This window comes from Ictidomys tridecemlineatus, chromosome 10, assembly GCF_052094955.1.
Source record: "Ictidomys tridecemlineatus isolate mIctTri1 chromosome 10, mIctTri1.hap1, whole genome shotgun sequence".
Taxonomy (NCBI): Eukaryota; Metazoa; Chordata; class Mammalia; order Rodentia; family Sciuridae; genus Ictidomys; species Ictidomys tridecemlineatus.
In genome coordinates, this window is record NC_135486.1 from 22,660,569 (window position 1) to 22,688,107 (window position 27,539).

Below are 27,539 nucleotides of genomic sequence, written 5' to 3' on the forward strand. Positions count from 1 at the left end.
ATTTCCTACCTGGTAGTGAAAACTGGAGAGATTGAGGATGTAAACCAGAGATGAAGATCTGAGTTTAACCATCGCTAGTGAATGGAACAAGACCTCTATCCGCATTCCCACACTAAATGATTTCCTTTACCACCGTGAGTTTCTCAGTTTAACTCATAGCAAGCCAGGTGATGTTTAACTCAAGGTTTCAACATTGACACATCAATGTTAAAGAATCAGATGATGTCACAACATTCTGCTCCTATGTAGGATTTGGTTTAACATTTGCCCTATATGTTCAAAGTCTACCTTAACACTACATTTTTCATTGCCCCAGAATTGAGACTATCTCGGTATTTCTGAAGTAAGAAATCTGATAAGTTTTTTAATTTGTTTTGTTTTGTTTTGTTTCTGCAGTGCTGGAGATTGAACCCAGGGTCTTGCATATGCTAGGCAAGCACTGTACTACTAAGTTATATTTTCATTCCAGAAAATCTAGTAAGATTTCTATGGCACTCATAGACAATATCTCAAACACTGAATAGCTCATATCAATCAAGTGTCTTAGTGAACAAAGAAAAAATATAAGTTTCAATCAAAGGTAAGAAAAGAAAATGGATATTCTGGTAAAAAGCACATTGACATATGCTTTCTATTCTTCAATGAGCATTTACTGAGATTCAACTAAATGTACAGCGTTACTCTAGAAACCACTTATAAGAGGGGCAGTCTCGGGGAGGTTAGAGAATGTAAATTCCAAACTAGAGGTCAGGAAGATTAAAATGGATGAAAGATTTGACATTAATTTAAGGCAATATTATTTAGTAGTTAAGAATATACTTTTGAATATAGGTTTTATCAGTTCTAATTGGTGGTATTCATTTAAATCCCCTGAGATGTTTCCTCATCTACAAAATAAAGAAAAACAGTATGTTTCTCATGAGACTTAAAGATTAAACAAGAAAATGCTCTTAAGACAATGCTCGGACTCAGTAAACACTCAGGAAATGTTTATTGGTATTAAATGCCCAGTGATTAATACAAACAGGATATCAGAACTTGGACATGGAGTAGAGGTACCATGGAACAACGCAGTCAAAGGGAACCTCAACCATGAAGGACAACTTCAATAGGAATGTGAAAGATGGTTAGAGTCTGAATGAGTAAGGATGAATGAGACAGTATTACAGTCCATTGGGATGGAATAATAGAGGAAAGACCCATGTGCCAGGTTGCTGGACAAAATCAAATAGAGTAGAAGGTGTAGGCTATGGTTGAGCATGAGGTAATATTATAAAAAGAGTAGAAGTCAAATTGAGGAACTTTGAGTTCAAGGCTAAACAATCGTCACTTCCTAGTAACATGGAGTAATAGGAGGTTGCTAATTTTGCATATTGAAAAAAAATATTCACACAAATTTATGAAACTTAAAGAATAAAACTGATCTATAATAAGAGCACCTGACCACTTTAGAACCATGCTTCTAAGCATGCATCGAAGATATGTGCCTGGCCCATCATATTCCATTTTCAAGTAGATGTACAGAACTCTTTGACTTTCAGTGCAAAATGAGTTAGTCTATTTTCACCTCACATTCTAAACATGTTTGACCTACTGAGGTCCTTAAGCAGAAGAGGATAACAATAGCAAACAGAAATTATTTAATGAGTCAACTGTGTGTCTAGTCTTGAAAAATGTCTTCAATATGACCTCACTCCAATTATGAACCAACCATTCGTAGATCTCATTAATTAGATAAGCATGCCAAATTAAGTTTCATAATCCTTAACTCTGAGTAATTTTTAGAACATAGCAAATATTCCTATATATTTTGTGTCTTTTGAGATGTTAAAAAAAGTAGATGGAAGTTTTTAGTTTGAAAAATATGGAATTTTTAATAACTTCAAATTCAATAAAATCTTCCATGTGCTTTAATTCAAATTTTAAAATATTTTTATCTAAGATTGATTGAAAAATATTAATGCATGGCGTATATTTCCTAGAGACAGTGTGCAGAGGCAAGTGAGTAATTTTTTGTCTTGGCAAAAACTTATAATAAGGGGCTGGGGATGTGGCTCAAGCGGTAGCGCGCTTGCCTGGCATGCGTGCGGCCCGGGTTCGATCCCCAGCACCACATACCAACAAAAGATGTTGTGTCCGCCGAGAACTAGAAAATAAATACTAAAAATTCTCTCTCTCTCTCTCTCTCTCTCTCTCTCTCTCTCCTCTCTCACTCTCTCTTTTTTAAAAAAAAAACTTATAATAAAAATTTATTAGTAAATGTGGAAAATTCTCATAGACCATCTCTGACTTATGTTTATTATTTTTTTTTCTTCAGGATAAAAGATGCAGTTATCAGAATAGATAAGAGTTCAGGACCATATCTAAAAATTGATACAAAATATATCTAAGTATAGAAATATAAAAGCATTTATCATCTTTTACCGATGAAAGTAGCTTTGAACTTCAGTGCCTAATCTCTTGCAATGGAAATTATTATGCCTAAGAGGAAATTCATAAATGTATATTTTTGATATCTCTAATCCCACTCCCGTGTCCACTTCCTGGCAGAACAGGGCTGCCTTCTTCAGTACCCTCGTCTTCACAGAGAGCTTTGTGTGAAGCTCTCTGTGAAGACACCCATTTTTCTGCTTTTCATTCAGTCATCCTTAATTGTCAAGTTCCTGTTAATTAATTGAATTCAATCAGAAGAATTAAACAATACTATTGAGGTTGAAATATGTGATAAAAACATCACAAGGCTGTTGGGGCACAGGAACTGAAGGATCCCCATTCTAATAGGGATATTTGCAGACAAACTACTTTAACCATTAGAAAAGAACATTGCTGACTCTAAAAACCAAAAGGATATTTGAGAAGAGATGCTTCTAGCAAAGTTCTCTCAAATCAAATTGGTCAAAGGGCCCCATCATTTTACCCATGAGGTCAGCCCTGCCTAGGGATAAAAGAACCCTATTCCTAACCTTCCATCAAGCATTGAGTAAGGAGGAATTGCCAGTCACCTCAACAGCAGGCACCTCTGTAAGCAGCTTAGAGATGCATGTAGGAGGGAGTTCTGTTCCTGTTCAGCTCAGTTCCAGGAACATTTACTCAGCACTGAGGAGCCTAAATGAAGCACTATGGGAGGTCCTCTAATGTGGGCAGCCGGTCTCAGCCTCACTGTCATGCAGGATCTGCTGCAATCAACTGTGGGAGAGAGGTGGAGTTATGACTAATATGAAAGGAACTGCTCATCCCTAATAACTGAATTTGAGCTCTTCTTCATCTTGATGGCCAAAATCTCACTATGTCCCTGGCATGTCTTGCATGTGAAGGGGGATGCTGTCTGACAAAGGTTCAGTACTACAGATTGGAGAGGTAGAAAGTAGTCTACAACTCTCCTGCATGCACAGCAGCTCTGGCTCCCAAGGCTTCTCCCTGGTCCAGGAGCATGCTCTTCAATTCAGTAGCACAAATTATGGAAGAGGCTGCAGAGCATAGTTGTAACCTATAGGAGTAATCCTAATAGTCTTAATTGTGCAGTAGTAGAAATGACTGTAAGAGACTGCTATATTAAAATACTTCTCAAATGCAATGAATTGTTTTATAATCCATTATAACATTCAGTACAATCCCTGTTGTCTACCATTTATTGAGCATATAAGTGAAAAAATGAACAGAAGAGACTAGGAAAAGGAGGATGTTTGGGAGCAGTTTACATCAACTAGTTTTGAATTTTAAACTTCTTTAGCATCAGGATATTTAATGCAACTAAAATCTTCTAAGGTAGCTCTCAGTGGGGACAATAGAAAGAGCAAGTGATTGGAGAAAAGATGGGTCAGGAACTTCAGGCCCAGTGCTCCCACCTCATTTACCATACCAGTGGCCCCTGGAGGGATACCCTGGAATCTGCAGTGTTTCTCACAGCACAGTCTAAACACAGCCACATTTGTCTAAATTCTATAGCAAGAAAAAATTTACTTGGTTTGTCATTAAAATCTTAGCACATGTAAGTGCTCAGTAAACTTTTGTAAAACAAATGAAACAATGAACAATTCATTTCTCCTAGGATTCATGTAAAAACAACTTTTGGTCACATTTTACCATAGTAAATACTCATTGAGTTGTGAGTCTTGAGGTACAGAAAATAAATACATAAATGACTCCTATTCCATTGTGTTTGAATAGAGACTGAAAATCTGAAGTTTGCCTACAAAGTCATCCATAGTCATCATTGGCTTGAGATTGAACTCTGAATTATTTATTAGTCTTTTAGGGACTTTTCGTCCTTTGGTCATCAGCTACAGAAGGTAGCTCTGTTCTGCCTGGAACAGGATTGATTCTTTCCTCAAGTTCCTAATCCAGCTTTGTTTCAATTTCACATTGCCCTTGTGCTACTCAAAACTAATCCTCAGGTTATCAGTTACAGGATGTTTTCCCCAACTCAGAACATGATGCTCATGTTTCACTTACATGTGAATACACTTGTTTGAAGGTTGCTCCAATGGAGAACCTTCCCAAAGCTCTTTAGTGGTATTTTTTAATTGTAAAAACATATATTGGTTCTTGAGGATAAGGAGTTTGTAAAATTTGCTGGCTAAAATTATATTGAGCTTATAAATCAAACTTACCTGAGGAAGTGCAGTTCTTCACTGAGATAGAAAAATGTCTTCTATGGTGAATTACACAACCTCAATCCCCTTGTCAGTGGAGTTTGTTTTTTTTTTCCCATTGATTGGATAATAGAATTTTAGAAATAAAGTGCTTCAATAGTTCAACTGAATTTCTACATACAAAAGTGCTCTGTTTTAAGGTCAATATCGTTTGTAGTTTAACTTTGATTAAGTTTAATGAAAATATTAAAAAAGTATTTTGAAGCCTAGTAAAAAGTTGAAAAAATGGGTGGGGGGGGGGAAGCAAGCTCTGTTAAAGAATATTTTATTTGTATCATTTGCTGGAGGTTTTTGTCAATCGTTTTGGCTTTTGCCTTTTTATTTCCCTGGGGAAAAATGAACCCCTGAACTTGTGTGTGCTACAATATATGCTTTACCAATGAGCCATATCTTCAAGGCCCCCAGTTCATAGCTTTAACTTCAACATCCATGATTTCATGTAAGAGCATATAAACCATGTGGACTCACACCTGTGGTTTGGTAATGTTCCAAAACATAAGGATACTCTAGGATTGATACACTTATTTCAAAAATCAAAATTCTAGGAATTCAAACATTCACTTTCCCTCTTCACTTGAAGGTTGAGTACTTGGTAATTGAAACAACTTCTAAAGTAAGAAGAGAAATAAACCTACAAAACCTTGAAGATGATTGATACTCAAACTGTGACTCATCTTTGAAACTGGCTTTATTTTCACTAGAAATCTCTGAAATTCTCTAAAATCTATTGTTCCATTGGAGGCAATGAAGGAAATTCGGCTTTCTGCTAGCACCTAGCCAGTCCACACACCCAATTTCAGCCTAAATATCAAAATTTTGTTGAATGAATGAGTTCTGTTCATTTTTCTCTGTTTAAAATTCAGCACACTCAGATTTTGGTTACATTAATATAAGACACAACTTAAGAATCACTTGTGTTTACCAAATTGGCTCTCTCAAAATCCCTTTGACAAAAAGGAAAGAAGGGGAGGAGAAAGGACAAAAGAGGAGAGGAGAGGAGAGAAGGGGAGGGAAGGAAAAAGTCCTGATCTAAAAAGTCAACTTAAGGAATATTTCCAATAAACCCTCACCCCTTAGACATTCAATTTTTCGGGTATGCCATAAACTATTTAAGGGAGAAGAAGCTAAAAGCAAACAGCTTCAAACTTGATCACTACTTCCATCCATGCTCTCACAACCTCACTTGCAAAATTTACTGCACAAATTCTGTCAATGAATTATGCAATGGAAGTTATGCACAAAAATAATTGACTTAAGACTTAATTAGTGATTAAAGTATTTATTCATTGTGGAGGCTCTGTCTTTGGCAAATGAATTTAATAGTTATTGTTTCTCAGGTGATTGGAAATTTTTATATCTTGATCTTGGTGGTTAATTATAATGTCAAAAAGGCACATTCATAAAATGTTACAGAGCTATCTATATAATATCTATATAGTATTTGAATTTTTCACTGTGTATTAATTAAACCTTAGCATTAAAATACCTGTTCAAATAATAGAGCAGCCAGATTAAAATTAACCTGGGTCTCATTTTTCATATATATAAAATAATGAAAGTAAAATACCTTCATATCATGTTTAAAAATATGATATATAAAACTATATGAGTTAATCTTAGTACAATAAAAATTCTGCTAATAGTAGATACCACTGAACTTCAGAAAAAAAGCTTATTTTGATTATTTTCAGTTGCTTGGAAGTCACTTCTTAGTTATCATTCCCTCCCCACCTTCTTTGTCCTTGCTTGATAATGAATGTTGCTCAAAGCTACTTCAATGCCTATTCAGAGAACAGCGGGCCTGGCACCTGGGTACCCTTGAAACAAGGCCACTTGCTTCAGTGCTAATGCCAGTTCTGAATGTCAGGCAGGATACCAGGAACCTTTTTGTCTGGGTTTTTTTTTTTTTTTCAGAAAGCAGGCACTGATTTCCTGAGCCTACTTTAAACTTCAATACAAACTTATAACATAAAACTCCTTTCACACCAAAGTTTGTTTCTCAAATGGTTCTTGGGTCTTTTTTCTTATATTCTCATTCCTTTATCTAAAAGAAAATAAAGAATGAGACCTAAGCTGGAAGGTTGCCGAGGTGACAAAGCTTTAGGCTTATCTTCTCCCTTTTATTTGGAAATTGTGAAATACCATGAATGTAATTTTGCACAAATTCTAATGACTACATTTTACTCTTTTTTGTTACCAGAAGGAGAGGTCTTTAGTTCTTAAAACTATATTCAAGCTGCCAAAAGCAGCTTGAGTGTAAGTAGATATTCTTTGAACAATAGCATCACCAATAGAAACTTTACATTTGAGATACAATTAGGAAATTGTATATAAATTTTATTTGAGCAAATTATTCACACAGCCATCATAGAATCTATCACCTTACACTGAAATTATCCAGACACTCATCCACACACCCCTCCCAAAGTAGACAGTGACTTCCCGAGGGCAGAAGAAGCTTCTTAGTCATTTTATCTCAATATCTGGTACATCACAGGTGTTTCATAAATAACTGAGAAAAGGAAAAGGGGACATACAGGTTGACACACTGATCTATTCTCTCAGATGATATGAAACATAATTTACAGGTTAATCTTTCATTCAATAAACATTAGACAGTCTCTTCCCTAAGCATTTAACCACCCCTATGGAGTGAAAGAGAAGGCAAATGTGAAGAAATTGACCTGGATTTTAAATACCATCAGACATTTTAGACCTTTTTTATTATCAAATTATTTATTTATTCTAACTTGTTATATATGACATCAGAATGCAATTCATTTCATATTATACATGTAGAGCACAATTTTTCCAGTCTCTGGTTGTACACAAAGTATTTTCACACCATTTTCACACATGTACTTAGGGTAATGATGTCTAACTCATTCCACCATCTTTCCTACCCCCATGCCTCCTCCCTTTCCCTCTCTCTCCTTTGTCCTATCTAAAGTTCCTCCATTCCTCCCATGCCCCCTCTATTGCCATTATGAGTCAGCATGCTCATATCAAAGAAAACATTTGGCCTTTGGTTTTGGGGGTGTGGTTTGCTTCACTTAACATTATATTCTCCAGCTCCATCCATTTACCTGCAAATGCCATGATTTTATTCTCTTTGAATGCTGAGTAATATTCCATTGTGTATATATACCAAAGTTTCCCAATCCATTCATCTACTGAAGGGCACCTAGGTAGGTTCCACAATTTAGTTAATGTGAATTGTGCTGCTATAAACATTCATGTGGCTATGTCTCTGTAGTATGCTGTTTTATTTAAGTCTTTTGGGTATAAACCGAGGAGTGGGATAGCTGGGCCAAATGGTGGTTCCATTCCAAGTTTTCCAAGGAATCTCTATTCTTCTTTCCAGTTTGGCTGCTCCAATTTTCAGTCCCACCAGCAATGTATGAGTGTGCCTTTCCCCCCACATCCTCACCAACACTTATTGTTGTTTGTATTCTTAATAGCTGCCATTCTGACTGGAATGAGATGAAATCTTAGAGTAGTTTTGATCTGTATATCTCTAATTGCTAGAGATGTTGAACATTTTCTCATAAATTTGTTGACTGATTGTATATCAGCTTCTGAGAAGTGTCTGTTCAGTTCCTTGGCCTATTTATTGATTGGGTTATTTGGGTTTTTTGTTTTGTTTTGTTTTTTGTTTGTTTATTTTTTGGGTGTTAAGGTTTTTGAGTGCTTTATATATCCTGGAGATTAGTGCTCTATCTGATGTGCTTATTTCTAGTAGGAAGAGGTAGAAAATAAAATCATAAACAAAACAAATTCAGAATTCATTAAGTTCTATGAAGAAAAAGCAAATTATAGCTGGGCATGGGGGCAATACACCTATAATCCCAGCAACTCTGGAGGCTGAGGCAGGAGGATCACAAGTTTGAGGACAGCCTCAGCAATTTAGCAAGACCCTAAGCAACTTAGCAAGACTCTGTCTCAAAATAAAAAATTAAAAATGAAAAGGGCTGAGAATATAGCTCATTAGTAACCTCTGGGTTAAAAAAAAGCTAATTATATAATAAAAGCTTCAAGATAAGATGAGGTACATCACATAGAAAATTTAGGAAAGGCTTCTCTGAGGAGATGGCATTTAAGCTTAAAAAAAAAAAGTCTTTAGAAAAAACGAGCTATGCAAAGAGCTGACAAATGAGGATCCAGGCAAAGGAAACAGAGAGTTACAAAGATCCTTGAGACAGGAAAGCACTTAACTTCTACACATCACTGAAAGGAAAGGAAAGGTGACCCCTATGTCAAAATCTAGGAATCAGAGGTGACAGTGGGACAAGTAGAAGTTAGGCAGGTCAAACACACCTGCAGTGCAGGCTAAGCACAGATCTGATCCTAAGCACAGTGGGAAACCACTGAAAGGCCCTGAACGGGGCTGCCATGGACCACTCCAGCTTCTTTTCTAAGCATTTTTCTATTCTGTCTGCTCTATCACCAATTCTTCCTTTTATCCTGAATCTCTAAATTTTTCATATCCTATACTATTACTGTTGTTTTTCACTGCCAGGGGAAAAAAAGCATTTTATCCTCCACTTTTTCTGCCAGCAACAGCCCAATTTCTTTCCTTTTTCTGTAGCAAATTTTTCAAAGTTATAGTCACTGTCTCCAACTTCTCTCTTCTTACTTTTCACTTATGTGTTGCTTGTTTTTGCAATAGATTAGAATATTCTATCCTGGATAGAATGCAGGAGTGGTCTTTCACTGAGCTATACTCTCAGCCCTTTTTATTTTTTGAGACAGGGCCTCACTAAGTTACCCAGGCTAGCCTTGAACTTGTGATCCTCTTGCCCTAGCCTTCCAAGTAGCTGGGGTTACAGATGTGCACCTAGCTCACTCTGTTTTAAATCTACTCCAAATTTCATCCTTACCACTCTTAAATTTGGTCCGCTCAACACTGCCAATAATTAAGTAGCAAAATCCACTGTAATTTCTCAATCTTCATGTTACTTGACCAAACTACACCATATGGCATGAGTTGTTGTTCTCTCTTCTCCTTAAAACATTTCCCTCCCTTCCTCCCCCCCCTCTCCCTCCCCCCCTCCTTCCCCCCCCCTCTCTCTTCTCTCTCTCTCTTTTTCCTTTGGTAAGGAACTCAGGGCACTTAGCCACTAAGCCATATCCCCAGCCCATTTTGTATTTTTTTGTATTTTATTTAGAGATAGTGTCTCACTGAGTTGTTTAGCACTTCGCTTTTTCCTGGGGCTGGCTTTGAACTAAGGATCCTCCTGTCGCAGCTTCCGCAGCTGCTAGGATTCAAGGTATGTGCCACCACACCCAGCTCACACCCACTCTCCTGGTTTCTTTCTCCTTTGTGGTCATATTTTTGCAGGTTTCCTTATAAATTTCCTCTCCAATCTCTAACCTCTTTGCCTCAGAATGCCTCTTTTCTAAATACACTGGAAGTCTTGGTGATGGCTTTGAATACTATCCATACACTGCCAACTCCCAAATATTTATCTCCTTCCCAAACCTCTTTGCAGACTTGTTGATCCAACTGCCCATTTATCATCTTCATTTGTATATTTGAATGACATCTTCCATCTTATATGGCCAACACTGAACACCAGCCTCAAACCTCTTGCCTTCCCTCCCCCAAATTCTTATCTCTATTGATGTCAACTACATCCTTCCCTGCTTCACCCTTAACCTGGCATCCTTCTTGGTGCCTCTTTGTCACTTATACTCCACACTTAAACTATTGTTACCTACACCTGAGGCCTAGAGAAGCTAAGCAACTTGCCCATGTGTCTTCAGCTAGTGAGTGACTGCCAACATTCAAATCCAGGACTAAAGCCTGTGCCAAATAGTGGACAACTTACCTTTAGTCTAGCTTGGATACCTGCCTGAAAATGAATCACCCAGCCAACCAAAAAACTAAAGAAGAAATATGTGTAATGCTTTTGAATGTTCTACAGATTCTTCCAGGAGTTGAGCTACAACTCTGAACTCACATATTGTCTACTATACCGTTTTCATGGATGGCAAAAGAATTATGTTCTACAATTTTGTCAGCACACTAACATAAGGACAATTTGTCCAAGATTTCATGGGGGCTTATTTTCCTCTATTTTTATATAAAATTGCCAGATGCAAAATCTTCTTATCACATTACCTAGAATTCAGATGCAGATTTCCCAAAGCTCTTTCCAGAAGTGAGTGTCAAAGATATTCTATGATCTTCCGTCTCCTACCCATCTCTTTTCATGTGGCTTTCCAAGTTTGGCAACTATCAACAGATTCATAAAGTTTCAGGAAGACACTGAGGACCCCCTTGGATTCTTCCTTCTCTGTGGTTCTCCAGTGTAAGGATGATCAGACCATCTCAAAGATGTTATCTGTCTAAACTGTTTTGATTCTTTGCCCTAGTGTTTTTGTTACACCCTCTATATGATGTCAGGACCTACCATTTTCAAGAAAAAAGTAGGCTTGAGAAAGCCACTAAGTTCACTGGGTATAAACACTGCTTACAAGCATTACAATGAGCCAGTTCCTCTAAAAAGACTAATTCCAGAGAATATAGTGGCCTCTCTAAAGTTTTTGTAGCGTTTTGTTGTATTTGTTTTTTTTTCCCCTCATATTTAAGTGCATTTTATTTTTAAATCCCAGTGTTTACCTTTTTGACTATTTAGGCTTTTAGAAGACAGCTGCCTACATCTTTTATGATTGGCTATGAGCTATTAGGAGAATAAGTTTAGAGAACTCATTTTCATGACGCAGATGTACTTCGAAGATTGGCAATACAGGTTTCTTATAATTTTTGAAATAAACCTAAAAATTTCTTCATTGCTCCTGTGAAAGAATTTGTCATCTCTATTTCTTTCTTACCCCGGAAAGGATGTCTTTCTGTTAGTCACAGCAGGCTAGCGGTTGTCCCTTACTTTCCCACAGGACAAAGAATTCGGATCCAACAACTTCTTCAAGCTATTGCTATAATAAAATGAAAAAAACCTCTCTCTTCCACTCTCTTCTTAAACTTCCCTGTCTTTAGTTGCCTCAAAGAATACCTTTGCCATGGTTGTTGTTCTCAGGGAAGATTTCTAAAATGCACTATAAACTTTCACCACAAACAGATTAAGAACGTAAATTAGCCCAAATATGTTAGGATGTGTTTATTAAACAGCAAGCATAGAGGCAAACAGAACTCCTAAAAAAAATCTGTGACCATCAAATGTCTGCAACTGAATTAATTGTCTCTGTCCCTCCACAGGCCCACCCTCAAAACCATGGACGGGTATAGTCTATTTCAAGTCTCCCAGCATCTTCATTCCCTTTGCTTCCATCCCCACAGTGGCTTTATTAGAAGTATCTCTGTCATTTGCTCATCTCTGTCTCCCTGGGCTTGCTTTAGCCTGCTGCTCACACTGAAACCTGGAGCCAGAAGGAGAACCCCCTCCAAACAACTTCACAGAGAACGGCTGTTTTTCTGTGGCCCTGCTGGAGGTGATAGGCCACAGAGAGGTCATTACCTGCCTGTCATCTCCCTAGCTCTGTGTCTTTAAACTCTCAACAATCTGATCAGAGAGAGGCCAGTTCCTCTCCCTCCACCCCTACTGGCCCTGCAATTTCCTTTTCTATTTTTTCTTAGATCAAGTTTTGAGACTGTCCTTGTAAGCTTCTCTGCAATGTATATTTGTACTTCATCATATACTCAGACTTTTTGTTTCTAGTGTTTTAAACTGGACATGGTGAATACAATGTCTGAGGGTAGTAAAGAAAATGGGAGAAGGTTTTATTCATGCTAAATAATCAGATAACTATGAAAATCCTATTTTTATAACAGAGCAAAATGAAGAGAATTCCTATGATAAATAATTCATGAAATAGAAGAAATAGAATAAAAAATCTGAATTAATATCATGGGGTAATAGATCAAGTTTAGAACTTAAGAAAATGTCACCCAGCACCATATTCCTCAGGATGTATGACACAAAATCTACTGGGAAAAGGTCAGTTCAAGTCTGCACAGAGCCTAAGACCCCAATTTTTACTTCTTATTTTGATGTTCAACTTCTTTGAACTTCTCTCATCTCTAAAGTACTCTTCATGAGGAATTGCAGTCAGCACTGGTGACTGAAAGTCAACGGAAGTCCTAGCCTCCCACAGGAGGGCTGGCTGAAGGTACTATATGTGTCTGCTGCAGCCATTATGACATTGGTACATGCTTTGGGATTACTACTGAGACTTCAAGTGTGAAGCAAGTGCTGTAACATGAGGAGACAAGAGCCAGTGGCTTGGGGCAAACCTAGCTGGCACTAATCCTGGGCATAGAAACTTCACTCCCCCCCCCCTACACACACACTGAGAATCTACTTTCTAATCAGAAGAGACATCACTGCAGCACTGAATAAGGTCAGCATCTAATCTGTTTTCACAAGCAACACCATATGGCAGGAACAACACATTCTTCGAGAAAAAAAACTAAACCAGTTGAAACAATATCATTTCTGTGCTGATATAATAATCATTGAAAATCTAGTGAAACCATGCTGCAGTTTGAATCTTCAATTCCAAAAGAATATGTCATAATTTCTCCATAAACACAAAATGCCTTAAAATAAATTTTTCTTATAAATTAAACTATTATTTATGTTTATAATAACAGGATAAAAATTCCTAAATGAATATCAAATGAAAGGATAAAAGTTATCTTATCTACAAATAAAACTTTTAATTCCCATTCTCATGATTTCATGGTAACTTACCGATCTATATAAAAGCCAAATCATAGCCAGCTGCAGTGGCACATACCTATAATCCTGGTAACTTGGGAGGTTGAGGCAGGAGGACTGCAAGTTCAAAGCCAGCTTGGGCAACCTAGCAATATCCTGACTCAAAATAAAAAATAAAAAGGGCTGAGTGTGTAACTCAGTAGTAAAGCATCCCTGGGATCAATCCCCACCAACACCCTCCAAAAATAAAAAAAGCAACAAAAAGCCAAATCATAAATCAACTTTCCTATGTGGAAAAATGCTGAGCCTAATGATTTTCTTCACTGAATAGGATAGACACAATAACAAACAGAGTAACTTCTAAGGCATTACTTATTTTCAAATCTATGTATTAAGCATGAAATTTATTAACTTATATATAACTGTATTTGTTTCTTAGAGGGCTTCACCAAACTGGAGGCCTTATCTTGTTTTGGCACAGAAGCACTTTCTACTTTTCACTTAGGTCTGGTCACAAGATCCTTTATAATACTGGGCATCACCACCCAAATAAGTACTAACTGTGGGAAATGTCCTAAAGTTTCCTAATCTAGGGTGATCTAAGTGCTCAATCAACTAATATGCAGTAGCTGTTCATTTTGGAATTTACTTGGGGACAGTACTGGACTGTTGGGGCCAGATCTTAAGTTAGGATTCCACAGCATCAGTGTAAGTTGACAACACAAAGTACTACCAATTGTGCTACTTGCTCCCTCCTTTTCATGGGCTTTCTTGCTTAAGGTTCCTAAACAGGCAACTGTGTCAAACACTGACACCAATTCATGTAAGCTGGGCAAAAAGAATCACTTTTTATTTCCCGTGACTGGAATGTGGAGTAACATATATGAGGTAACAAAGCTATGTATGTAGCTCTGAGGAGAAGACAGGTGCCCACTAAAGCTGTATACCCATGAGAGCTGAATGTAAACCACTGAACAGAATATACCCAAGATCAATACCCAGCATAGTGAAGCATAACAATTATTATTTAATATGGAAATAACATACCAGTGAAGTCTGGCAGACACAACCTTAACCAATGTTAAGGTTAACCAAGGTTAAGATCACCAGAGATAAGTCACATTAATGCCATGTGATCCCTCAAATGATGCAATTGGAAGAAAGCCTCACCTTGTGGCATTCTTTGCAAAAGTCCTTAACCCCAGTGTTATCATAAGAAAATATCAGATAAATCCAAAATGAGAGACATTCTGCAAAATGATTGACCAGAACTCTTTAAAATCTCAAGGTCATGAAAGGCAAGGAAAGATCAAGTAACTGTTACAGATTGGAAAAAAATAAGGAGATATGACAATTAAATGTAAACAGGATATCCTGAGCCAGCCATGGATAGCAAGAGGACTTTAGTGGTAAAATACAAATATACTCTGAAGTTTGATTAGTAATACTGTACCAATGTTAATTATTTCTTAGGCAAGTATACTGAGGTTATGTAAGATAAAAATTAGGCAATGCTGGATGATGGATATTCAGAAACCCATTCTTCTATCTTTGTGAACTTTCAGCAAATATAAAACTATTCGAAAATAAAAACATTCTTCAAAAATACTATTAAAATATAATTAAAATGCCAGCTATATACCAAGAAACAGAATTGTTATTTCCTAAGATTCATGGGAGAAGATGTTGCCAATTTGGTAGAAAAGACATTGTTTCTTTCTTCCTTGAAGATAGTTGTATGTAATTTAGTGAACCCACCAACATTCCAGCAGTATAACTTTAAGTTTTATAACTGGGCTAAAACTAAGCATAAAAGTTCGGGTAAAATAAAATTTCAAATTTCAAATTTTTTGAGAACCACAGTTGTCTGCCTAGTTTCTTAATCTTTCAGCATACTTTACATAAAGAAAACAATGGTTATCTTTAGTTACTTTTTCCTAGTAAAACCAATATTTCCTTTCCTTATATAATTTTTTATTTTTATTTTTATTTATTTATTTTACTGAGTCTTACTATGTTGACCAAATTGGCTTTAAACTGGTGCTTTTCCTGCCTCAATCACTCAAGTAGCTGGGATTTTAGGCATACACCACAGTACCAAGCTCTCCATATAGACATTTTTAATAGAGCATCAAATTCAATGAGGTACATTTTACTACTAAGAACTATTAGTCTAGCTTTCAAACTGAATGTTTAGTATGTTTTCTATGATAGCATGACACCATTTTTTTGAAATTGAGTGTATCTGAGTCTAGGGAGAGTGATCTAAGACGACCCATATCCACAGTGGTATGGCAGAGACAGCAGCTGACCTCCAAAGATCCATGTTATCTCTGTGGACTCCAAAGTTCCTGCTGGGAAGTGACTAATTTCCAAGCTGCCTTTCCTGTAAATGGAACTATGTGATTAGTTTGGGCCATATGACATGAACAAATACGGCATGGTATGTCTCTTCCAGGCTGGAGAGCTTACGTAAAAATACAGTGATGTGTTTTCTCCATACTCTCTTTACTTTTGTAGAGACCTTGGAGGCCTCCATTATAACATCACAAACTGCAGGTGGCCTAGATGCCTGAGGTTTAGAAGACAGCTGCCCAGAGGCATCTGATAAAGAGGATCTACAGAGTCTGTATAAGCAAGAAATAAACATTTACTAAAATAGACTATTGAAGGCTGACGTTGTGGCTCAGTGATAGAGCGCTTACCTAGCATGTGTGAGGCACTGTGTTTGATTCTCAGCACTGCATATAAACAAATAAATAAAATAAAGGTCCATCAACAACTAAAATATATATATTTAAAAAATAAATAAAACAGACTACTGAGACTTGGGAGCTGTTTGCTAGACTGCAGTATGATTATCTAGGGATGATAGAGTTATAATGTGTTTTACCTTTTCCATTTTATATTTGTATATTTTCCTTTTATATTTGTATTTTTACATGAAAACAATATTTTTTTCATTTTGAAAAATAAGGAAAGTAATTATTATGGGAGGAAAAGTAGGTCAATGATTTAATCTCTCATTATCAATAATCTCTTTCTTACTTTTTATGACTATAAAATTTTCCGGTTTTCAAACATCTTCTTTAAAAATGTTTTCTCATCACCAGGTTGCAGTAGTACAAACCTGCAATCCCAGCTACTTGGAAGGCTGAGGCAGGAGGAGGATTGCAATTTTGAGGCTAATCCGAGAAGCTTAGAAAGATGCCCATCTCAGAATAAAATTTTAAAGGTCTGGGGTTGTAGCTCAATGATAAAAGTACTCATTTAGCATGTGTGAGGCCCTGGGTTCAATCCACAGTATCTAAAAAAAAAGGGGGGGGGTTCCTCTTTCACATAAAGTTACCTAAAAATGCTAATAAGTTCTGCCACATCTTGGTCACAGTATCACAAACACAGTATCACAGCTCAGATGCACATGTCATTTTTTATATATTGATCACCTAGATGCATGACAACCATAAATCAAAAGGATATAAAGATCCCAGCAGATGTGAATCTCAGAAAAAATTACAAAACGCAGAAGCTTTTAACCAGTTAACACTCGTTAGTTGTGCTTTTCTGTAAAAGCACACAAAATAAGAGCAAAAACTTTTGAATAAAATTAGCTTTTAACCCTACAAATTCACTATTTTATTCCCTTATCTCAGTCATTATCGTACAAGTGTAGCATAAATCTGGAATTCTCATCAATAAGTACGCACTTCACAATTCTAGTTCTACTGTATATAAGTGGCCCATATCACTAGCTCTGATCCAAAGAATGTGTGAATACAATCAATGTATGTAACTTCTAGGCTGAGCCAGTCGAAACCCCAGAGGAACACTGCACCAACTTTCATTTCTTGCCTCAAAGAATGTGGAAAACTAGCATTGAGATGATAGAGTCAAGATGGATCCTTGAATCATGGTTCAAAGCAAGCTGCCTGACAACCTGTGAGGTATGGAGAAGGTGGCTATATATTATTAACACTGATATTTCTGAGTTGGTTTTTTTGTGAAGCACAGTCTATCCTAGCCTGACTAATACAACACCTTCAAACTTCCTTAGTGCCTTCTAGTAAGCCCTAAAATAAAATCTTTCATGTCACAGATCAATATTTAAATTCATGAAAAATTATAAAAACAAGATAACTTATTTATGTACCTTCTTTTTCTCTGTCAACTACATTAAAGAGGACTAAATGTCATTTATTCATCTGAGGGAAATACATCCAAGTATTATCAGAAATCAGCTTCTTTGCCTTGTGTGTGCATGTGTGTTCATGTGCATTCATGCTTATGACCACGCCCATGCACACAAGTTAAATGTCCTAGATTTGCATATTAAAAGCAACAGCACTGGGTGCCAAGAAAGATTGCGTATTATGCAGAATCTTAATAACTACAATTAATAGAACAAGGAAAAATGTTAATATAACTCCAGCTGGCATCTTAAACTACTGGGCTAAGTCTATCAATGCAAACATGTAAGTTAATTGCTAATATATCTCACTAAGCTGAATAAGCCAGTATGTTTGGAATCCAAATTATTCATCTCTGTGCTGCCTCAGTGAAGCTGGAGTATAGAGAAAGCACATACTTAGGTTTCCCAGGGTGACTAAAACCATTTGTATTTGCCCTTGGTTTTGATGTATTCCTAAAGATATGTGAACCCTATTTAAAACAGCTCCTAGGTCAATAAAAATCTATGACATACATATTCTGATATATATATATAAGACTACATTTTCCAGCTTGGCACTGCATACATTCTAAGAATATAATTGCATGCCTTTCTGACCACCCAGGAGTTGTGTTTGTGTCCTTAACTTTTGGCATTGAAACAGTGATATTTCAGGATTGATGCGGGGGATAAGAGTAGAAGGGGAGAAACTCATATTAGAATCAGCAAGGGAAAATTTCAAACTATCTCACATCCTCACCTTCACTTCAGGAGTCTGCTGTGCACCTTGGAGACTTGAGACCCAGTGGGGTGTGGAGAGGAGAGTGCAGGTGGTAGGGGCCTCTGTCATCCTGCTCCACCCCACATCTTTTCCAATTTGGAACTTCTAAAAGGAAGAAAAACACATTTTTTTTTTTTAAAGAAGGCAGACTCCTGACCGAACAAGTACAAACAAAATATTCAGCAGAGCAGTTTCAGTGTTCCTGGGATGGAACCAAATGTCTCTTGATCATCCTCCCTCACACCTTTGTTACCTCAGAACAGAACACGTTGTTCTGACTTTCTCACTTGACTCTCACAGTCCAGGTAGCAGAGTGTCTCCAGTACTGACTGGTGCTAAAGGAACTGTGCTGAAAGCCTGTTGCTGATGGCTTGATGAGGACTGAAGCTACATAGAATTTAAGACTATTGTCTAAATATAATACTCTATATTCCACCCACAAACTTTCTTTTCTTCACATAATTTTGCTCACTCATTAAAATAAATTAACACATGCCTATTGTACACTGTATAATATCAACACTTGTCAGAAATAAATTAATTTAATTTGAATCAGTTGTATGATTTGACTCTCAGCCTTCAATGTAGACTTAACCTCAAAAATACATTGAATTATACCTCCCACCTCTCTCTACCACTGTTATCTCTCATGAGAGCAACTGTCAGTTTCTTTATCACATATCAAGATAAAATCTCCTACTGTATATTTATATAAACAAACTATATTTATCAGCCTCACATTATTATGTTTAAACAATAATACACTAATTATAACTGCTTGTGCTATAGTCTTTGGCCTTTAAGGGTCAAAAAATGAAAGGACTTTAGAGATGATGTATAGCTCAACAGAAAAAAAAAAAAAAGAAGAAGAAGAAGAAGAAGTAGCACAAATGCCTTGGATGGAGAGTCTGGATTTGGCTTTCAGCCGTGCCTGTTATCCACCAGCTCACTGCCGGGCCTGCATGGTTTACACCTCTGTGAACTTCCTACATTCCTTACTTGTAAAATGGAGGTAATGATACTATTTAGAACTGTAAGTACAGGGAGCACCTGGTGGAGAGAGGATTTAGATTTTTCAATTCACAGATAGCTTTTGAGGTAGATCTGTTCTCTTTGGAGTCCATGGTCTTTTCTTCCCTGTAAATGTCCTTAATTCCCTTGCAGTAGCCCAAAGAGGGATCAGCAGTGGAAATTGTCCTTGCCAAGTACAGACAATAAGAGGCCCATTGCCTAAAGAGAATTTAAAAACAATGAAGAAGCCAACTAAAAGTTCATCTTCTATGTATTATTACCACAGACTAACAATCCTCATTAACGTCAGTGCTAAAACATTCTTCCTCTGATGTGACAGCTCATCCCATTGTCCACCTTTTTGGCAGGCCGCTGCTCTCTTGAATTTTCTTCTCTCTCTAATACTTAAAATTCTTCTTCTCAAATCTCCAACTCCTGACCATCCCTCCAACTATCTGCTGATGACCTGACTTATTTCATTGCACAAGTAAAAGGAATTGGATGAGAACTCCCTCATTTTCCCATCAAACAAAGTCTTCCTAAGTGTAAATGCTACCTTTTCTCCTCTTCTTCCAATAGATGAGGTGTTCCTGCTCCTATGTACTTCACACTTGTGTATAGTTCACATCCCCTAGGGCTTTTTTCAAGGATTGTAGCATATAATAACCTCCAAATTCTCAGTGTGATAACTATACATAATAAAAAAAATGGGTGGGTAGATTTATAGAAGGATAAATGGAAAGAGGAAGAGCTGTTCTCTCATTCACACCTCCTTTGCAAGCTACAAACACATTTCTCTGCTTGTATGCCCAACAAAATACCCAAAATGATATCTGAAGTCATCCTTTTCATCTCCAAACTTCCTTTCCTCATCAATATGATTGTTATGGTGTAAGCTGGGTACAGTGACGCATACCTATAATCCCAGCAGCTCGGGAGGCTGAAGCAGGAGTACTGAAAGTTCAAAGCCAGCCTCAGTAATTTAGCAAAGCCCTAGGCAACTTAGCAAGACCTTATCTCAAAATAAAAAAAATAAAACAGACTGGGGATGTTGTTCAATGGTTAAGTGTCCCTGGGTTCAATTCCTAGTAACAACAACAATTACAACAACAAAAAAAGAACAGGAAAAAAGTCTGAGGTATCCACCCAAAAGCACATGTATGAGACAACATGTAAAGATGAAATGATTGGGTTTTGAGAGTCTTAACTTAATCACTGCATTAAGCCCCCTGATAGGGATTAGGGATTAACTGAGTGGTAGTTATATATATTTTGTCCCTGGTGAACAGAGTTCTCTCTGCTTCCTGGTGCCACGTCCTGAGCTGCTTTCGTCCACCTCACTCTTCTGCCATAATGTTCTTCCTTCATCGGCCCAAAGCAATGAGGTTGGTCATCTATAAACTGAGACTTCTGAAATTTCCTCCTTTAAAATTGTTTGTGTCAGGTCTTTTGGTCACAGCAATGTCTTAAAAAAACTAAGAACTCTTCTAACCTGACTTTGTCCCCATGATTCCACAGAAACTGTTCTAAGCAAGATCACCAACAACCTCCATCACACCCAAACCAATTTCACTTCTCTGTCCTTTTTTTGACTCTTAACAGTATCAGCTATTTTCCTATCACTGCTCCTTGAGACATTTTCTTCTCTCGTGGAACTACATTGTCTTAAGGTTCTTCTTGTCAAATGAATTGCTCATTCTGAGTTCATTTACATCTTTAGATACAACCTGCTTCATTTTCAAAAAATCTATATTTCCAGCTATGGCATCTCTCTGGACCTGTCTAAATGGCTTTCATTTCTATTTAACAAATTTCCCCCATACACATTCTTCTACCATCATCCTCTTTTCAATAAATGACAGTACAGTCACCCAGTTACTCAAGCCAGAAACCTAATACTCATCTTTTCCTTCTCAATTTTAAATTTTTTCCCATACCCCAAATTAATCCAAAGATCTTGTGTAATGTGCTGTGGACTACTGGACTTTCCTTGTCTGTGAGCTGGAGTCTCATTTACCACCCCTTTTGGGTGTTCAGTTGTATACCAGTTCATGGGAAAGTACTAGGAGATTTGATTCTAATCACAGACTCTGGCTGATGGCTTTCCACCGAGGCAGTCCTCTGAAGAGCCACCATGTGAGCTGGAAACAATGGCAATGAAATGGCATTTGCTCTGTACACAGTAATTAATCTCTTCTAGGGTTTCATAGAAAGTCCTGCTTTCTTCTAGGCTAAGTACACCTGTACATCATCCAAAGAAATTCTCTAGGCATCTCATCCAATGGTGACCTTCTTGCTGGCAGAGTCTCATGGGAGCACAGTGCATCACATGGCAAGAGATAGGGAGCACACGTGGGTGTCAGAAGCCAATTCTAATGGACTACACACAAAGTAATGTAATTGTCAGTTACATAGGGACACAGGCCTCAATAGCACATTCTCCTTTGGACACGTGATTTGCTAAAACAAAGCTTTAAGAAGAACTTGGTAAGCACAGGCTCAGAACAGGGAATGGAAACAGTTACTTTTTATTTGAATGATTGATGACAACAAGTCTAATGGCCTCAAGTGCCCATCTTCTTGTAAAGGAAAGAGATATTAAAAAGCCCCGTATGAGCTGGGGTTGTGGCTCAGCTAGAACATGTGAGGCCCTGGGTTCAATCCTCAGCATCACATAAAAATAAATAAGATAAAGGTATTATGTCCAACTACAAAAAAAATAGTATTAAAAAAGCCCCATAATTCACACTGAACACCTAGAACAGGATCTGCCTCACAGGAGGCATTCTGTGTTTTTTGAACGAATGAACAAAGATTCTCCTGAACAGTGCTTAGATAGGTATTGCCAAAAAATTGTCTTAAAAAAAAAAACTAAGTTTCATCATTACAATCAATACTTTTAAAAATTATGTAGTGAGACCTTAATTTCTTCATAGTTGAGATTCACTCTCTTGAAAGCAAGTTGTTCTTCTACAACAGGGTTTCTCAGTCTCAGCCTTATTGACATTCATCCTAGATAACTGTGGAGGAGCTATCCTCTGCACTGTAGGATGTTTAGCAGCACCATTGGCTTCTACCTTCCAATGCCAATAACACAGGCACACACCCTCCCTCATTTCCTGTTAACATTTACCTCTGAAATATGTGGTTTCATTTCATTTCATGGTTTTGACATAGTTCACTGCAATAAGACTAAATGAAAAAAAGAATTGGCTTGGAGTTGGACAGGGTGGAGTAAGGTGGAAAGAAAGGTTTAGAAGAACAGGTAAGAACAGTTAATCCAAGGAAAGATATCTTTAGGCATTGCCAAATATCCTTTGGGGCAAAAGTAATCTCAGTTGAGAATGAGTTCTTTAAAGTGACATATCTGCTCTGATTTACTAAGTACTAATTTTAAAGTATAAAGTGTAAGAGACAAAGTTACTTTGAGGGTTTTTTTTGTTATTTTGGTTTGGTTTTGGTATTGAAGATTGTCCTCAGGGGTACTTTATCATTGAGCTACATTCCTAGTTGTTTTTTATTTTGAGACAGGATTTCATTAAGTTGCTGAGGGTCTCACTAAATTGCTGAGGCTGGCCTTGAACTTGCAATCCTCCTGCCTCAGCCTCCAAGTCTCTGAGATTACAGTTGTGTACCACTGGGCTCAGCCTATTATGAGTTCTTAGTCACTACTATTGTCTCTCCTAAATACCACCTGAATCCTCAGGTATTTCCCATATCACTCAAACCTTATATAAATGCACTATTAGCAGAATTAATTTCAAGGGGGAAGGAAACAGGAATAATTAGGAAACAAAGTAAGCTACTCTCTTCTACTCCACCCCACCCAAAGAATCCAAGGGGCCTTAGAGGTGCAGTAAAAGTAGATAGTCATCTTGTGAGATGTGTCTTAACACACCTGGTCAGCTTTCCTCCAGTGTACAAGCTGAAAAAACCCAAAAGTAAGAAAGAATTTGAATTTCAGAAAGAAGCAGCCATAAGGACCACTACTTCTTAACAAAAATTGATGTGATTAATGGGTTTTATTTAAAAGCCATTATGCTTCCCTTATTTTCCTATTCTTCCTTTAAAAAAAAAAAAAACCCTCCTTTCACCTTACCCCAAACCCACTCCCAGTCATTCCTCTTTTAATTTGGGTTTTTGGCAGTAAACTCTGCCAAAACATTAAAACAAAATACAGTTATGCATTTCAAAGGTGCATGTTAAAATTGCACTTCAGGCATCTTATAGGATTGGTTCTATTTCTCCATCAGCTGCTCTATATCTGTACTTAGAAACTTGTATCTGATCTTGCAAATCTTTCAGGGTAGAACCTTCACTGAAATTCAGAAGCCTCAAGTCTTTAACTAGTCTCATCATGCAGACTTGGCCTGCCCATTCAGGATGTTCCACTCCCTGTACCTGGTATGCGGAATGCCTGCCATGTATACACATGGACTTTATCAGGATACATGGCTAATGAGCACTGCTAATACAGAATATTAATCTGTTTAGTAGAGAATACAAATTTAACCAGGAAGAGTGAAAAACAGCAAAGAGTTTTGAAAACATAAGATTCTTGACTTGTTGATTCTAAAAAAAAAATGCCTTCATGAAACATAATAAACCACATATCATTTTTTAGAATTTAAATAATTGCATTTACAAGTATGATATAATAAAACATATATTAAGAATATGAAAGACATAAATTAGTATTTATAGAACACCTAATCATTCCAGGTACCATATGGGGTAAAAGTTATTTTATAATTGAAGGAATATGAACCCAGACTAATTAAATTATTATTGTTTGAACTGTCAAAGGTAGTAACTAACAAAGATACTTTATTCCTGTATTTTAAGATGCCATACAAATGTTAGAGAAAAACATCCTTAATATTTTTTATTTGGTTAAACTTGGCTAAGTGTAATATTTTAATGGCAAAGGTAAAAGATAATGTACAAAAGTGATGAAAATTGAAAATCTAGCCAGAAATTCTGTTCAATCTTATTTTAGAGTGATTCAGCCAAACAAAGATTATTAAATAAAATATACGACCAAACCCAATAAATATTTGGTAAGATAAATGATACAATGCTATGAATAATATGTGAATGCACTCAAGTCATGTTCAGTCCTGTTTGGTGGAATGCAGTGCTTGGCTAACTGCAAGGCTCTCAATAATATATGAACTTCAATCCCCAGGAAATACTCCCTGTCTACCTGTCAATTAGTCTTAGAAAGTTACCAGTATTTTTCTGTTTCAAAGTCAGATGTGATATTCCACAGATATTTATTATACCTTAGCATTAAACACAATTGCCATCAGAGAAATATTTTTCTTCATATTGAATCTTAATTTGCCCTCACATGACCAGTCAGGAAAATCAGGAAGTTTAATGTGCCAAGAGTCACAAAAATACCATGCTGATAAGCATTCACATCAAGGACATGTGTCTAAAAATAACTTTTATTTATTTCAGGAGCTTTCCAAAAGAGGTTCATAAGCTAAATTTTTCATTTGGTAAATGTGGTTTAAATATGAAATGGGTAATAAGATAAAATCAGAAAGTTTCAGGAAATTTCCATTTCAGATAATTGCCTACAACAGAGTTAAAAGTTCTACCTATAAACATTCCTTCAGAAAGCACATATCCCTGAGTACACAAATGCAACAATAAGACAGGGTATCAGTTAAAAATGTAAAGACACGGGATTTTTATCATTGTCCCCTCCCCCTACACACACACAAACAAATCCTTGAGCCTAATCTATAATGATAAGTAGAACATATCACTGATTTTGAGCATAAGAAGCAATTAAGAAACCAGGTATGGTGGCCGTACACCTGTAATCCCAGTGACTGGGGTGTCTGAGGGAAGAAGGAAATTGCTCCTGAGGGAAGCAACTTAGTGAGACCCCACTGCAAAATGAAAAATAAAAAAGGACTGGGGATATGGCTCAGTAGTTCAGTTCAAAACTACCAAAAAAGAAAAAAGAAGAACTGAGAATTATTTTCCCACATAGAAAAATATAAAAACTATTCTGACCAAAAACTAAAAATAAATCAAATTCTTAAATCCTATAAACACCTATGTGATCTATAGTCATTAGAAAAACGATTTTAAAAAAGAAAAATAAACAAATAAAATATGTTGCTGAATCAAGATGAGAAAATCAGATGAGATTGTTAAAGGTGCCCTGAGTAAAAGGGGTAATTAATCCAGGTAATTTCTCTTTTGTCAATTATCTTAATAATTGCCAGATACTAAGATTATGAACAGATGACTATTCTATTGAATTTGCCAACTAATTTTCCTAATGTGTCTACATTGTCTGACTTTTCTATAACTTCTACACACATAAAATAAATGTAATATTAATCTTCTGGACACAGAGAAAGGATGAATATAGTTCTCTGCAACCATAATATGCAAAACAATTTAAAATTAAAACTTCCTTTAAATAGTGTGAAAATTAAGCACATTATTTGCACTTAATAATTGTAAAATACCTTTCTCCTATCCTTCATTCCTGCCTTTTTCTTCCTCTTTATCATGGAAACTGTGGAAAGCACTGAGCCAGGAAGCAGAATTATTCTAGTCCTGAACTCTCACTAACCATTAGACATCAAACCAACCTCAGTATCTTCACCCTTAAAATATACAGTAATATTATTTCCCTTTTCTACCTCAGATAGCTTTGTGACAGTAAGAGAGAGGCTGGTAGAATAGTGAATAAGATAATGAAATCTTGTGTTTTCACTCATTTCTTTGTAAATAAGGTGAAACTATAGACAAATCTTTTATTTAGATAGTGCATTTGAAAAATGTAGAAATTAAATAGGCCATGCCAGGAGTCACTGCATTATTTGCTCCTTTTATGAGAAGACATAAAATGAGAGTCACACTGGAAGTATCTTTGCATAGAATTAAAAACAATTCCTTGAAAGTAAGTAACTAAGTTATGCATTATATAACCTTGCCATGAAGCTAATGTTATCTGATTGAATAGGATCTGTGTCTGACTCCAGGACAACCAGAAGTCTAAGAATGTTCTGGAAGCAGAGGTCTGTCCACTAGGGGCACTCTAAATCATCTGGTGACAGACCTGCCTAAAAGAATCTCTCTGGGAACCTTTGAGACATAAAAAGGAAATTAATAGAAATTAAATTAATAGCATAGAAATAGTTTAACTTAATATTTAAGAAAATACCTGAAATCGTATGTATGCCTATTCTAATCCCAGTTCCCTTACCAATAACAAAATCCTTTTTTTTTAAGAGAGAATGAGAGATAGTGAGAGAGAGAGAGAGAGAGAGAGAGAGAGAGAGAGAGAGAGAGAGAGAATTTTAATATTTATTTTTTAGTATTTGGCGGACACAACATTTTTGTTTGTATGTGGTGCTGAGGATGGAACCCGGGCCGCACGCACGCCAGGCGAGCGCACAACCGCTTGAGCCACATCCCCAGCCCAATAACAAAATCTTAAAACAAGCAAGTGAACCTCTGTGGACTTCATTTTCCTCATTTCAAAATCAGAAAAGTAATAGCATAGGAGGTGGTCATTATTTTTAAAAGAATAATGGATAACAGAGAAGTCACTTTTAAAAAATTCATTACAGAACATCCAAAATTTCTAAGTAAATGATGGAAAGATATTTGACCATAACTTAATCTTAAAAAATAAAATTAGAATTTTAAACAGATATGTATTTTTTAAAGTATTACCAATACTTAAATTACTATTTTAGGTAAATATCAGGTATTCGAATAAGCAAAGTGTCAAGTCATTGAGTTAGGAGAGTCAAAACAAAATGCTATAATAACATAGTTCATGTTAAATTTTACATTTTCGAAAACTATATTCCAAACCTTTAAAACTTCTCCCAAGACTTTACTACTCAAATCTTTCTTTGTTTATCCATGTTTATTTTCTCCTCTCTAATTGTTAACCACCCACACTCCCAGGCCTTCATTTATCAATGGTTTTCCTGTTGACATATACTTTATGAAATTCTGCATCTTTTGCAAATTTTACTATTATGCTTTGCATTTCATTTACACAGTATATTGATGATTGTTAATTACCAAAACTAATATTAAGTGGGGAGGAGGTTTTAAGTGAAATGGCATTGGTTTTCAGTTCAGTAGTATTTTCCTATGGAGATAAGTTTGGGAGTCCTTGTGCATCAGATAATCAACAGTTAGATGAAAAAGACGCCCTACCAGATTGTTGTGAGAATAAAAATGAGATTTTGCTT

The 27,539-nt window shown here is 36.5% G+C and overlaps 1 long non-coding RNA gene across 2 annotated transcripts in view; it reads right to left on the reverse strand.

The window, feature by feature from the left end:
• Positions 1 to 16,331: 16,331 nt before the first annotated feature.
• LOC110599126 (uncharacterized) overlaps positions 16,332 to 27,539 on the reverse strand; it is a 28,052-nt gene continuing 16,844 nt past the window's right edge. For both annotated transcript variants that reach the window (XR_013426447.1, XR_002485053.3), the window contains exon 6: positions 16,332 to 18,387. This is a non-coding gene — a long non-coding RNA (uncharacterized LOC110599126). The remainder of the gene's footprint in view (positions 18,388 to 27,539) is intronic.